At 54.4% G+C, this 12,225-nt stretch overlaps 1 protein-coding gene across 2 annotated transcripts in view; it reads left to right on the top strand.

Annotated features, from left to right (window-relative positions):
• The window catches only part of ESRRG (estrogen related receptor gamma), a 113,916-nt gene that overhangs the window by 41,376 nt on the left and 60,315 nt on the right, over positions 1-12,225 (top strand). The window contains exon 1 of one of the 2 annotated variants that reach the window (XM_032947669.2): positions 2,120-2,317. The exons of the other annotated variant lie outside the window; for it this stretch is intronic. The gene's annotated coding sequence lies outside the window, so the exon portion shown is untranslated. Of the gene's footprint in view, positions 1-2,119; positions 2,318-12,225 lie in introns of those variants that run through there. 2 annotated transcript variants of the gene reach the window in all.

Below are 12,225 nucleotides of genomic sequence, written 5' to 3'. Positions count from 1 at the left end.
TTCCTCTGCCCGCTCTCCTCCCTTCACTGTACCTCACCCACTTCCCTTCCCATCTCTCCGTCCCCCTCTCTCTCTCTCACCTCTAACCCTCGCTCCCCCTAGTCCCACTCTCCTCTTTCCGTTTTTCTCTCTTCCCTCTCCGTTGCATGCCCTTTATAACTCTCTCTCTCGCTCTCCTCGCCCTCCCCCTCTCCCACCACTGGCCTCCCTGGCCTTCCTCACTCCGTGCTCTCGCTCGGCTCGTAATGCTTCGTGAGCGTACGGTGGATGTATCGGCCAGCGAGAGGATTCCGCGCGAGGTCTGCACGTATACGAAACCGGCTCGACGCGGCGGCTCTGCGGGATGACGTCTGCTCACAGAACGTGCGCGCACGCGCGCACTCGGAAACGGGTGGTGGTGGTGGGTGGGGGGGGCAACCAGCCAGACAGGAATCCACCCAGGTCATCGAGGCGAGAATAACAAAAAAACTTTCTCATCTCGTACAGTATCGCAATGAGTATATGTTTTTTTTTGTGTGTGTGTGCCGGGAAACAAAACGTTTAAAGAGAAATAAAAAAAAACGTCGAATGATAACCACGCGACGGTTTGATAATTTAGCGCAAACAGACGAAGAGGATTATCGTGGATCTTGCGTCGCGTGATTTGTCGTAGTCTCGCCACATCGCGATACGAGCCTCGTTCATCAAACAAAAGCACCACGGTGTGGGAAGTCAACAGCAGTGTTCTTGCATAGAGGCTGGGTTCCCGTCGTGAGAATGCGGAATTCCCACCACCGGCTCAGGGCCAACGGTGCAAGATGCGTGCGGAGAGGCCGTAATGAGGCAGCGCTTAGCCACATCGAGCTGCGGCAAGGTGTGGGTTTGGGGATGCGTGGCGCCGGCGGTCAGGTGGCGCGGCTCCAGGTACCGGGTGCCGCTCGGGTTGCCACCACGCTGGGCCCCCGTCCGGTAACGCCAGCGCTTCTCGGCCAGGGAAGCGAGGCGCACCGCGGGACACTGGCGTGGACACCGCACCCGGCACCACACGATGCACCCTCCTTCGCATCAATCAAGTGCCAGCCTGTGGTGGCGGAAGGCTGAGCCGCGCCTTCATCCGCGGGGACGTCCACGCGTCGATGTCGCTCCCAGCGCCAGCGACGGAACGCGGGACGCGCTCGCTCACTCATCCGCCGCCCGCTGCACGATCGTTGTTTTTAAAATTCATGCGAAGTTTTTTTGCTCCCTATATTTCATGCGTGTCTCTACTGCCCTGTGTTCTCTGTGTGTGTGTGTGTTCGAGCGTATGTATGCCTACGCGCATGAATAAGTGCGTGTAGTGGTTGTCACTTTGTGCTACGAAACCGGCGACCCGAATTGGATTCCCGCTCACGGACAAACAGCGACGATTACCTGAACCAATTCTAGGGCCCAGCCTCGGTGGACTAAAATCAGCACCTGGGACGATGTGTAAACATCGTCACTAGGGAGGCAAAGGCGGCCGGGCGTGGTTTAGGGCACCCACCCCCGTCGTGTGCCGTGCCGGCCTTCATAGGTGTTCGCGGACAGCACTTGCCCCAACAGTCTGTTCAGGCTACTCGGGGGATCTTTGTCTTTGTTGTACACATATGCGTGTCAGTGTTTGCTGCTTGAGCTGACCAAGCCAGGTCGAGGCTAGATTTGGCCGGGATTCTCACAGCTTGTACCCAAACAGAATCTTTTTTTTTTAGAAAGCATTGGTGTGTGCGCGTTACGCGCGCGCGCGCGCGTCTGTGTGTGTGTGTGGGAGGGAGAGGTTAGTGTCTGTGTGTGTATGTCAGTGCGTGTGGGTCTTAGCTGGGGAGAACAATAGACCAGGAAGATTAGTGCTCTAGGTTTGCTTTGTCGTCACTATCACAAACGAGCAACTCCGCTGCGGAGCGCTCTTGCAGACTGACGTGCCGACAGCATGTTTGGTCGCACAGTGTGAGCACGAGGCTGAAGGCGAATAGAGATTCCAGCTGGTGGGATCCGGCGAGAGCAGGAAAGGAAACCAAAAAAAGGACAACAACAAAAAACCCGCCTGCAGATAGCAATCTGTTGAGGGGGTGGGGGTGGGTGGGGGGCAGTTGGAGGGACAGAGCCTTTAGTTGAGCGCATTAGCACACCTGGTTTGGGCAGGAAGCGGGATGGCGTACGGGAGCGCAGTCTCCGTCGTCCGAGGAGCTCGGGGTTGAGATCAAAAACTCGCTGGCCGCTCGCCAGGCGAGGAGGGGGCGGGGGGGCGACCGGGCGACCGACGGGTGCGGGGCCCCAGCGTAAAGTCCTCACGGACACCGCCGCCGCCGCCGCAGACCGAGCCGTGAGTAAATAAAAAAGCGCCGCTACCCTTCGTGTCGCGCCAGACAGCAGCCGTTCGTTGACGAGGTTCTCTTGCACCAACCCCTCACCACTCCCCACCCCCCCCCCCCCCGCGCTACGATCGGAGGGCTCCGTCGACAACAGCAAGTTGCGAATTGTTGTCTGTTGTGCGTTCGTTGCGTTTCCACAGAGAGGGGGGTCGTGTGGTGCGAGTGCACTCTTGTGTCGGCGAAGGTCGAGGCGGAGGGCCCTGGCGGCTGTCTCCACACGGGCTGCCGGATTCTAAGAAGGGCAGTCCGCCCTGCTGTGCCTCTTTGCATTTAGCCTCACGCGGGGTTTTTTTTTTGGTGTTTAATGGCATTTTTCTGTACTATTAAATCCTATTACGTTCAAGAAAGCTTCAAACGGAATTTTGCCACAGTAGCTGCTTTTAGCAGCTACTGTGGCAGCCGCTGAAAGCTGCTAAAGCTAATTTGATAATATTTTGAATATCTTTTTTTATGGGATAGGTATGATAGCTAATTCTTAAAGTATAACTGAAAGCATCCGTCAGATTAAAAATCGCAGCCGAAGTGTTATTTTATGTATGACTTAAAACCGACTCTTCACACCGTAATGTTAGCAATGTCATTAAAGGTGTAGGCAGCTTAGTAATACGTTGCAGTCGATGAAAACAAAACAAACACATCTTAATTCTGCAAATCATGCTTTATTAATAACCATGGTAGTTATAACAACACAGAGACGGATGTGTGGTAGCGGATTGAGGGAGGGGGGGTAGGGGAGTGAGGGGGTAGTGAGGGGGGAGTGAGGGGGGAGTGAGGTGGGAGTGGGGGGGGGGGTGAGGGGGAGTGGGGGGGGAGTGTGGTAGGGGAGTGAGGGGGAGTGTGGGAGGGGAGCTAGGGGGAGTGAGGGGGAGTGCGGTAGGGGAGTGAGGTGGGAGTGAGGGGGAAGTGCGGAGGGGGAGTGAGGTGGGAGTTAGGGGGGAGTGAGCGGGGAGTGTGGTAGGGGAGTGAGGGGGGAGTGAGGTGGGAGTGAGGGGGGTGAGGTGGGAGTGAGGGGGGAGTGCGGTAGGGGAGTGAGGGGGGAGTGAGCGGGAGTGTGGTAGGGGAGTGAGCGGGAGTGTGGTAGGGGAGTGAGGGGGGAGTGAGCGGGAGTGTGGTAGGGGAGTGAGCGGGAGTGTGGGAGGGGAGCTAGGGGGAGTGAGGTGGGAGTGAGGGGGAGTGAGGTGGGAGTGAGGGGGGAGTGAGGGGGGAGTGAGGTGGGAGTGAGGGGGGAGTGAGGGGGGAGTGAGGTGGGAGTGAGGGGGGAGTGAGGTAGGGGAGTGAGGGGGGAGTACGGTAGGGGAGTGAGGTGGGAGTGAGGGGGGAGTGCGGTAGGGGAGTGAGGTGGGAGTGAGGGGGGAGTGAGGTGGGAGTGAGGGGGGAGTGCGGTAGGGGAGTGAGGGGGGAGTGAGCGGGAGTGTGGTAGGTGAGTGATAGGGGGGAGTGTGGTAGAGGAGTGAGGGAGGGAGTGTAGCTGGGGAGTGTGGTAGGTGATTGAGGGGTTGTGCTTTAAGGGAGAGAGGGGTGTGTGGTAGGGGGTAGATGGGTGTGTTGTAGGGGGATGAGTGAAAGAAAGTATTTCTTTAGAGTGTGAGAATGTCTGGTTGGTGTTTCGTAAAAGCTTTGAATAGTTTTATGGCCTCTTCTCTACTACCCCCCTTTCACCCACCCTATCCTCTGCCACTGCCTCTTGTTCTCCACTGCTACCCAATTTAACTGCACTGGATGCAAACCACTTTCTCAAGCTCTTGTGCAACTTGTTAATATTCGCGCGCTCATTCCATTGATTCATCTGTCGAGGGGTTTTTTCCTTCTTTTTTTCTGTGCACCAGAGGCTAGGGGCAAGTGGGAGTGGAGGTAGAGAGCGTTACCCCGTCGGTAATGACCGTGGCTTTAGCTGCCTCTAACTTTCGCCCACGTACGCACGTGGAGTGGGCGCGTGCCGCGCTCGGAGCCGCGCGTGAGAGCTCGCCGAGGGCCTCCTGCCGCGCGCCCGCCCGCCCGCCCGCGCCTGAGCGTCGCATGAGCCACGTGTGACGGTCTCCGAGCACGAGCGACAAGCTCTCTTTTTGGATTTTTCCAGATCCCAAACGGCGGTTGCGACGGTGCGACGCGGCCGACGGTTGCGTTTTGTGCGCCGCACGCGCTTCAGATGCCCTTTTGCGGCCCTCTGGAAAGCTCTCCCTTCTGATATTTGGAAGCCACTGGACCTACACACTTTAAAATCTCGATTTAAAACGAATTTCTTTAGAAATGCGTTTTGTGTTTAGTTTGTTGTCCTTCCCCCGCACCTCCGATTAGTGCGGTTGGCTACGTACAGTGCGAAAGAAGTTCAACATACATACATATTTTCCCCAAATCATCCACATCTCCTCCTCTGTTCCCGAGAATGAAGGCACGATCATCTGTGAATGGAGCCTGATTTCGAGCGGCTCTTTTCCGTGGTTTTGCGTCGGTGTGATGACCGTCAATCACCAAGCTGGGGATTTGCACACTTACAGTGAAGGAAAAAAGTATTTGATCCTCTGCTGATTTTGTACGTTTGCCCACTGACAAAGAAATGATCAGTCTATAATTTTAATGGTAGGTTTATTTGAACAGTGAGAGACAGAATAGCAACAAAAAGCATCCAGAAAAACGCATTTTAATGAGGAAAATAAGTATTGGACCCCTCTGCAAAACATGACTTCGTACTTGGTGGCAAAACCCTTGTTGGCAATCACAGAGGCCAGACGTTTCTTGTAGTTGGCCACCAGGTTTGCACACATCTCAGGAGGGATTTTGTCTCACTCCTCTTTGCAGACCTTCTCCAAGTCATTAAGGTTTTGAGGCTGACGTTTGGTAACTCGAACCTTCAGCTCCCTCCACAGATTTTATATGGGATTAAGGTCTGGAGATTAGCTAGGCTACTTCAGGACCTTAATGTGCTTCTTCGTTAGCCACTCCTTTGTTGCCTTGGCCGTGTGTTTTGGTCATTGTCATGCTGGAATACCCATCCACGACCCATTTTCAATGCCCTGGCTGAGGGAAGGAGGTGCTCACCCAAGATTTGACGGTACATAGCCCCGTCCATCGTCCCTTTGATGCGGTGAAGTTGTCCTGTCCCCTTAGCAGAAAAACACCCCCAAAGCATAATGTTTCTACCTCCATGTTTGACGGTGGGGATGGTGTTCTTGGGGTCATAGGCAGCATTCCTCCTATTCCAAACACGGCGAGTTGAGTTAATGCCCAAGAGCTCCATTTTGGTCTCATCTGACCACAACACTTTCACCCAGTTGTCTCCTCTGAATCATTCAGATGTTCATTGGCAAACTTCAGACGGGCATGTATATGTGCTTTCTTGAGCAGGGGGACCTTGCGGGCGCTGCCGGATTTCAGTCCTTCATGGCGTAGTGTGTTACCAATTGTTTTCTTGGTGACTATGGCCCCAGCTGCCTTGAGATCATTGACAAGATCCTCCCGTGTAGTTCTGGGCTGATTCCTCACCGTTCTCATGATCATTGCAACTCCACGAGGTGAGATCTTGCATGGAGCCCCAGCACGAGGGAGATTGACAGTTCTTTTGTGTTTCTTCCATTTGCGAATAATCGCTCCAACTGTTGTCACCTTCTCACCAAGCTGCTTGGCAATGGTCTTGTAGCCCATTCCAGCCTTCTGTAGGTCTACAATCTTGTCCCTGACATCCTTGGAAAGCGCTTTGGTCTTGGCCATGGTGGAGAGTTTGGAATCTGATTGATTGATTGCTTCTGTGGACAGGTGCCTTTTATACAGGTAACAAGCTGAGATTAGGAGCACTCCCTTTAAGAGTGTGCTCCTAATCTCAGCTCGTTACCTGTATAAAAGACATCTGGGAGCCAAAAATCTTTCCGATTGAGAGGGGGTCAAATACTTATTTCCCTCATTAAAATGCAAATCAATTTATAACATTTTTGACATGTGTTATTCTGGATTTTGTTGATAGTCTGCCTCTCACTGTTCAAATAAACCTACCATTAAAATTATAGACTGATCATTTCTTTGTCAGTGGGCAAACGTACAAAATCAGCAGGGGATCAAATACTTTTTTCCCTCACTGTATGCTCTATGAAATCTAAAATACAACGCTCCATAGGTTTGCAAGACATTTTTTCACAATCGCGTGAGCATTTCGAACTTTGTTGTGCTACAGCGTATTTGTAACCTTGGGATTTGTGACATTGGTGTCACAAAGCAGGAAAACAGAGTAAACATTGCATTTGGTAATTTACAATTATTCCAATTGTTGTATTAGCTATCCAAACGTGGTAAAGTAGTGTTAATTCCCAAACTGTTATACGTTTTGTGGGTAAACGGTTGAAATAAAAAAAAACTCTTCTTGCGAGATCTCGCTGCCTCTGGAGGAGAGGGCAACATCGCCGCCAGACGGAGCCTGGTAACGATGGGTCCACGTGTGGTGCTCCGCCTGCATCGTGTCAGATTTATATTTTTATATCTGAAATCTCATTCTGTGCTCAATGATCAAGGTAAAACTCTTGTGGAAGCGCAAACAAATCTCTACCTTTTAAATGAATATATTTTACTCTTTTATCATTATTAACAGCAGTGATAATTTGGCGCCGTAAAGCTGATTAACATTGGTGGCATTGACTAAAGTTTAATCAATGCTGTGCAGGTATCACTGATTAATACAACACTAAGATATTTCTGGGAAAAATGGAACCCACTGCTTAACTATTATGACGCAGCCCCTGTTTTGATGGACGCATTCCCTTGCATGGGATTTGGGAAATGTCCTCCTAGGTTGGGCACCGCTGCCCCGTTCTGCACCGTGCCACGCCGTGCCGCCCCGTGCTGTCCCGTGCTGCCCCGATGCCTCCGGGCCTACCTGTTCACGCGCGCTTAGTCGCACCACGCCTGGGTACTCCGCTCTCGGTTTCATTCTCCCCATCATCCGACGGTTCCGCGAGCCATCGCTGGACGCTCTCGCTCGCTCGTACGCTCGCGGGCGCTGCATTGCCGGTCTGTCCCCATGCTTCGAACCCCCCCCTCCCCCCCAGCAAAACAGTTGCCCCCGCAATTTCAAAATAAAATAGTTTCAGTCAAAAAGATGAATATGGTAATAAAATATTTACCCATTTTATTGAACCCTCGTAATTTAATTTGCTCCACACAGGTTTTTGGATTTGGGGTTTTTCTCTTACATAGCACCGTAAGATTTCACTTGATAAAATGTAACTTGCCAGGTTCACGGCTTTTAATGTTATTGTGATGCAGACAACACATGTGCGCATTGTTCTTTGGGATGTTTAATAAAAAAAAACCTGCAAAAGAAACAGGTAAAGGGCGAGATATATTTGTGTGTGCTTATTTTTTTACGGTGACATGCTATCTTGGTAAATGTTGTGTTCGTGCAAATACAAAAAAAACATGCAAGAGGCTTGTGGTAGTAATGGGTGTCGGTGGGTTCATTGGTGTTGGCGGCACACTGCTGTTGACGGGTGGTGGTCCGCAGATGTCGTCGTGACCCAGCATGCGTTGGTTGGTAAACAGGTATCGGTAGGTATTTGCGAGTCCGGAGTACACCTGTGTTGACGCCGCTTGAGGTAGGTGTTGGGTACGCGGGAGTGTTGACGGCTCTTGAGGTAGGTGTTGGATACGCGGGAGTGTTGACGCCGCTTGAGGTAGGTGTTGGCTACGCGGGAGTGTTGACGGCACTTGAGGTAGGTGTTGGATACGTGGGAGTGTTGATGGCTCTTGAGGTAGGTGTTGGATACGCGGGAGTGTTGACGCTGCTTGAGGTAGGTGTTGGATACGCGGGAGTGTTGACGGCGCTTGAGGTAGGTGTTGGATACGCGGGAGTGTTGACGGCGCTTGAGGTAGGTGTTGGATACGCGGGAGTGTTGACGCCGCTTGAGGTAGGTGTTGATTACGCGGGAATGTTGATGGCGCTTGAGGTAGGTGTTGGATATGGGGGAGTGTTGACGGCTCTTGAGGTAGGTGTTGGATACGCGGGAGTGTTGGCGGCGCTTGAGGTAGGTGTTGGATATGCGGGAGTGTTGACGCCGCTTGAGGTAGGTGTTGGTTACGCGGGAATGTTGATGGCGCTTGAGGTAGTTGTTGGATATGGGGGAGTGTTGACGGCACTTGAGGTAGGTGTTGGTTACGCGGGAGTGTTGACGGCTCTTGAGGTAGGTGTTGGTTACGCGGGAGTGTTGATGGCGCTTGAGGTAGGTGTTGGATATGGGGGAGTGTTGACGGCTCTTGAGGTAGGTGTTGGTTACGCGGGAGTGTTGACGCTGCTTGAGGTAGGTGTTGGTTACGCGGGAGTGTTGACGGCTCTTGAGGTAGGTGTTGGATACGCGGGAGTGTTGACGCCGCTTGAGGTAGGTGTTGGATACGCGGGAGTGTTGACGCCACTTGAGGTAGGTGTTGGATACGCGGGAGTATTGACGGCTCTTGAGGTAGGTGTTGGATACGCGGGAGTGTTGATGGCGCTTTAGGTAGGTATTGGATACGCGGGAGTGTTGACGGCGCTTGAGGTAGGTGTTGGATATGCGGGAGTGTTGATGCCACTTGAGGTAGGTGTTGGATACGCGGGAGTATTGACGGCTCTTGAGGTAGGTGTTGGATACGTGGGAGTGTTGACGGCTCTTGAGGTAGGTGTTGGTTACGCGGGAGTGTTGACGCTGCTTGAGGTAGGTGTTGGTTACGCGGGAGTGTTGACGGCTCTTGAGGTAGGTGTTGGATACGCGGGAGTGTTGACGCCGCTTGAGGTAGGTGTTGGAAACGTGGGAGTGTTGACGCCGCTTGAGGTAGGTGTTGGTTACGCGGGAGTGTTGACGGCTCTTGAGGTAGGTGTTGGTTACGCGGGAGTGTTGACGCCGCTTGAGGTAGGTGTTGGAAACGTGGGAGTGTTGACGCCGCTTGAGGTAGGTGTTGGATACGCGGGAGTGTTGACGGCTCTTGGGGTAGGTGTTGGTTATGCGGGAGTGTTGATGGCTCTTGAGGTAGGTGTTGGATACGCGGGAGTGTTGACGGCGCTTGGGGTAGGTGTTGGATACGCGGGAGTGTTGATAGCTCTTGAGGTAGGTGTTGGATACGCGGGAGTGTTGACGCCACTTGAGGTAGGTGTTGAATACGCGGGAGTGTTGACGGCGCTTGAGGTAGGTGTTGGATATGCGGGGGTGTTAATGGCGCTTGAGGTAGGTGTTGGATACGCGGGAGTGTTGACGCCGCTTGAGGTAGGTGTTGGATACGCGGGAGTGTTGATGGCGCTTGAGGTAGGTGTTGGATATGCGGGAGTGTTGATGCCACTTGAGGTAGGTGTTGGATACGCGGGAGTATTGACGGATACGCGGGAGTGTTGATGGCGCTTTAGGTAGGTATTGGATATGCGGGAGTGTTGACGGCGCTTGAGGTAGGTGTTGGATATGCGGGAGTGTTGATGCCACTTGAGGTAGGTGTTAGATACGCGGGAGTATTGACGGCTCTTGAGGTAGGTGTTGGATACGCGGGAGTGTTGACGGCTCTTGAGGTAGGTGTTGGTTACGCGGGAGTGTTGACGCCGCTTGAGGTAGGTGTTGGAAACGTGGGAGTGTTGACGCCGCTTGAGGTAGGTGTTGGATACGCGGGAGTGTTGACGGCTCTTGGGGTAAGTGTTGGTTACGCGGGAGTGTTGATGGCTCTTGAGGTAGGTGTTGGATACGCGGGAGTGTTGACGCCGCTTGAGGTAGGTGTTGGTTACGCGGGAGTGTTGATGGCTCTTGAGGTAGGTGTTGGATACGCGGGAGTGTTGACGGCGCTTGGGGTAGGTGTTGGATACGCGGGAGTGTTGACGGCGCTTGAGGTAGGTGTTGGATATGCGGGGGTGTTAATGGCGCTTGAGGTAGGTGTTGGATACGCGGGAGTGTTGACGCCGCTTGAGGTAGGTGTTGAATTCGCGGGAGTGTTGATGGCGCTTGAGGTAGGTGTTTGGTACGCGGGAGTGTTGACGCCGCTTGAGGTAGGTGTTGGATACGCGGGAGTGTTGACGGCTCTTGAGGTAGGTGTTGGGTACGCGGGAGTGTTGATGCCGCTTGAGGTAGGTGTTGGTTACGCGGGAGTGTTGACGGCTCTTGAGGTAGGTGTTGGATACGCGGGAGTGTTGACGCCGCTTGAGGTAGGTGTTGGATACGCGGGAGTGTTAATGGCGCTTGAGGTAGGTGTTGGATACGCGGGAGTGTTGACGCCGCTTGAGGTAGGTGTTGGTTACGCAGGAGTGTTGACGGCTCTTGAGGTAGGTGTTGGATACGCGGGAGTGTTGACGCCGCTTGAGGTAGGTGTTGAATACGTGGGAGTGTTAATGGCGCTTGAGGTAGGTGTTGGATACGCGGGAGTGTTGACGCCGCTTGAGGTAGGTGTTGGATACGCGGGAGTGTTGATGGCGCTTGAGGTAGGTGTTGGATACGCGGGAGTGTTGATGGCGCTTGAGGTAGGTATTGGATACGCGGGAGTGTTGATGCCGCTTGAGGTAGGTGTTGGATTCGCGGGAGTGTTGACGGCGCTTGAGGTAGGTGTTGGATACGCTGGAGTGTTGACGCCGCTTGAGGTAGGTGTTGGATACGCGGGAGTGTTGACGGCGCTTGAGGTAGGTGTTGGATACGCGGGAGTGTTGATGGCTCTTGAGGTAGGTGTTGGATACGCGGGAGTGTTGACGGCGCTTGAGGTAGGTGTTGGATACGCGGGAGTGTTAATGGCGCTTGAGGTAGGTGTTGGATACGCGGGAGTGTTGAACGCGCTCACGGAGGTGTTCACAGCGGACTCAGCGGACGAAGTGTGCCGGCGGTGCGTCGGTGTAGGGGTAGTGCGGGGAAGTTTCTGCGGAGGCTTCAATCTGAGCCCCACGGATCTCCCCTTGTTAGAAAAGTTGCGCGTCGAGTTTGGTTCGCGGCGGCGATGGTCGCGTGCGGTGCTCTGAGGTTTGTTGGCGGGGGGCGGGGGTGGGGGCGGGGGGGGGGGGCTCCCCTCGGCGCTCTCCGGTGCGCTGACTGCGCCGGCGCTCCGGTGGTGCACGCCTGGGCACGGACCTGCCCCGTGCCCAGTTGCAGGCGTGAGAGGAGTTGCTCGCGAGCGTGAGAGGGGTCGCGTGAGAGGAGTTGCTCGCGAGCGTGAGAGGGGTCGCGTGAGAGGAGTTGCTCGCGAGCGCCAGGGGAGTTGCGCGAGTGGAGTTGCGCGAGCACGAGGGGAGTTGCGTGGGGGGAGTTGCGTGATGGGAGTTGCGTGAGGAGAGTTGCGTGATGGGAGTTGCGTGGGGGGAGTTGCGTGAGGGTGAGGGGAGTTGCGTGAGGGGAGTTGCGTGAGGGGAGTTGCGTGATGGGAGTTGCGTGAGGGGAGTTGCGTGAGGGGAGTTGCGTGAGGGGAGTTGCGTGAGGAGAGTTGCGTGAGGGGAGTTGCGTGAGGGGAGTTGCGCGAGGGGAGTTGCGTGAGGAGAGTTGCGTGAGGGGAGTTGCGTGAGGGGAGTTGCGTGAGGAGAGTTGCGTGAGGGGAGTTGCGTGAGGGGAGTTGCGCGAGGGGAGTTGCGTGAGGAGAGTTGCGTGAGGGGAGTTGCGTGAGGGGAGTTGCGTGATGGGAGTTGCGTGAGGGGAGTTGCGTGATGGGAGTTGCGTGAGGGGAGTTGCGTGAGGGGAGTTGCGTGGGGGGAGTTGCGTGATGGGAGTTGCGTGAGGAGAGTTGCGTTAGGGGAGTTGCGTGATGGGAGTTGCGTGAGGGGAGTTGCGTGATGGGAGTTGCGTGAGGGGAGTTGCGTGATGGGAGTTGCGTGGGGGGAGTTGCGTGAGGGGAGTTGCGTGGGGGGAGTTGCGTGAGGGGAGTTGCGTGAGGGGAGTTGCGTGAGGGGAGTTGCGTGATG

Source organism: Petromyzon marinus, chromosome 6, assembly GCF_048934315.1.
Source record: "Petromyzon marinus isolate PM22_M1 ecotype Great Lakes invasive population chromosome 6, UKy_Petmar_22M1.pri1.0, whole genome shotgun sequence".
NCBI classification, from domain to species: Eukaryota; Metazoa; Chordata; class Hyperoartia; order Petromyzontiformes; family Petromyzontidae; genus Petromyzon; species Petromyzon marinus.
This window is presented reverse-complemented; position numbering and strand designations above follow the sequence as displayed.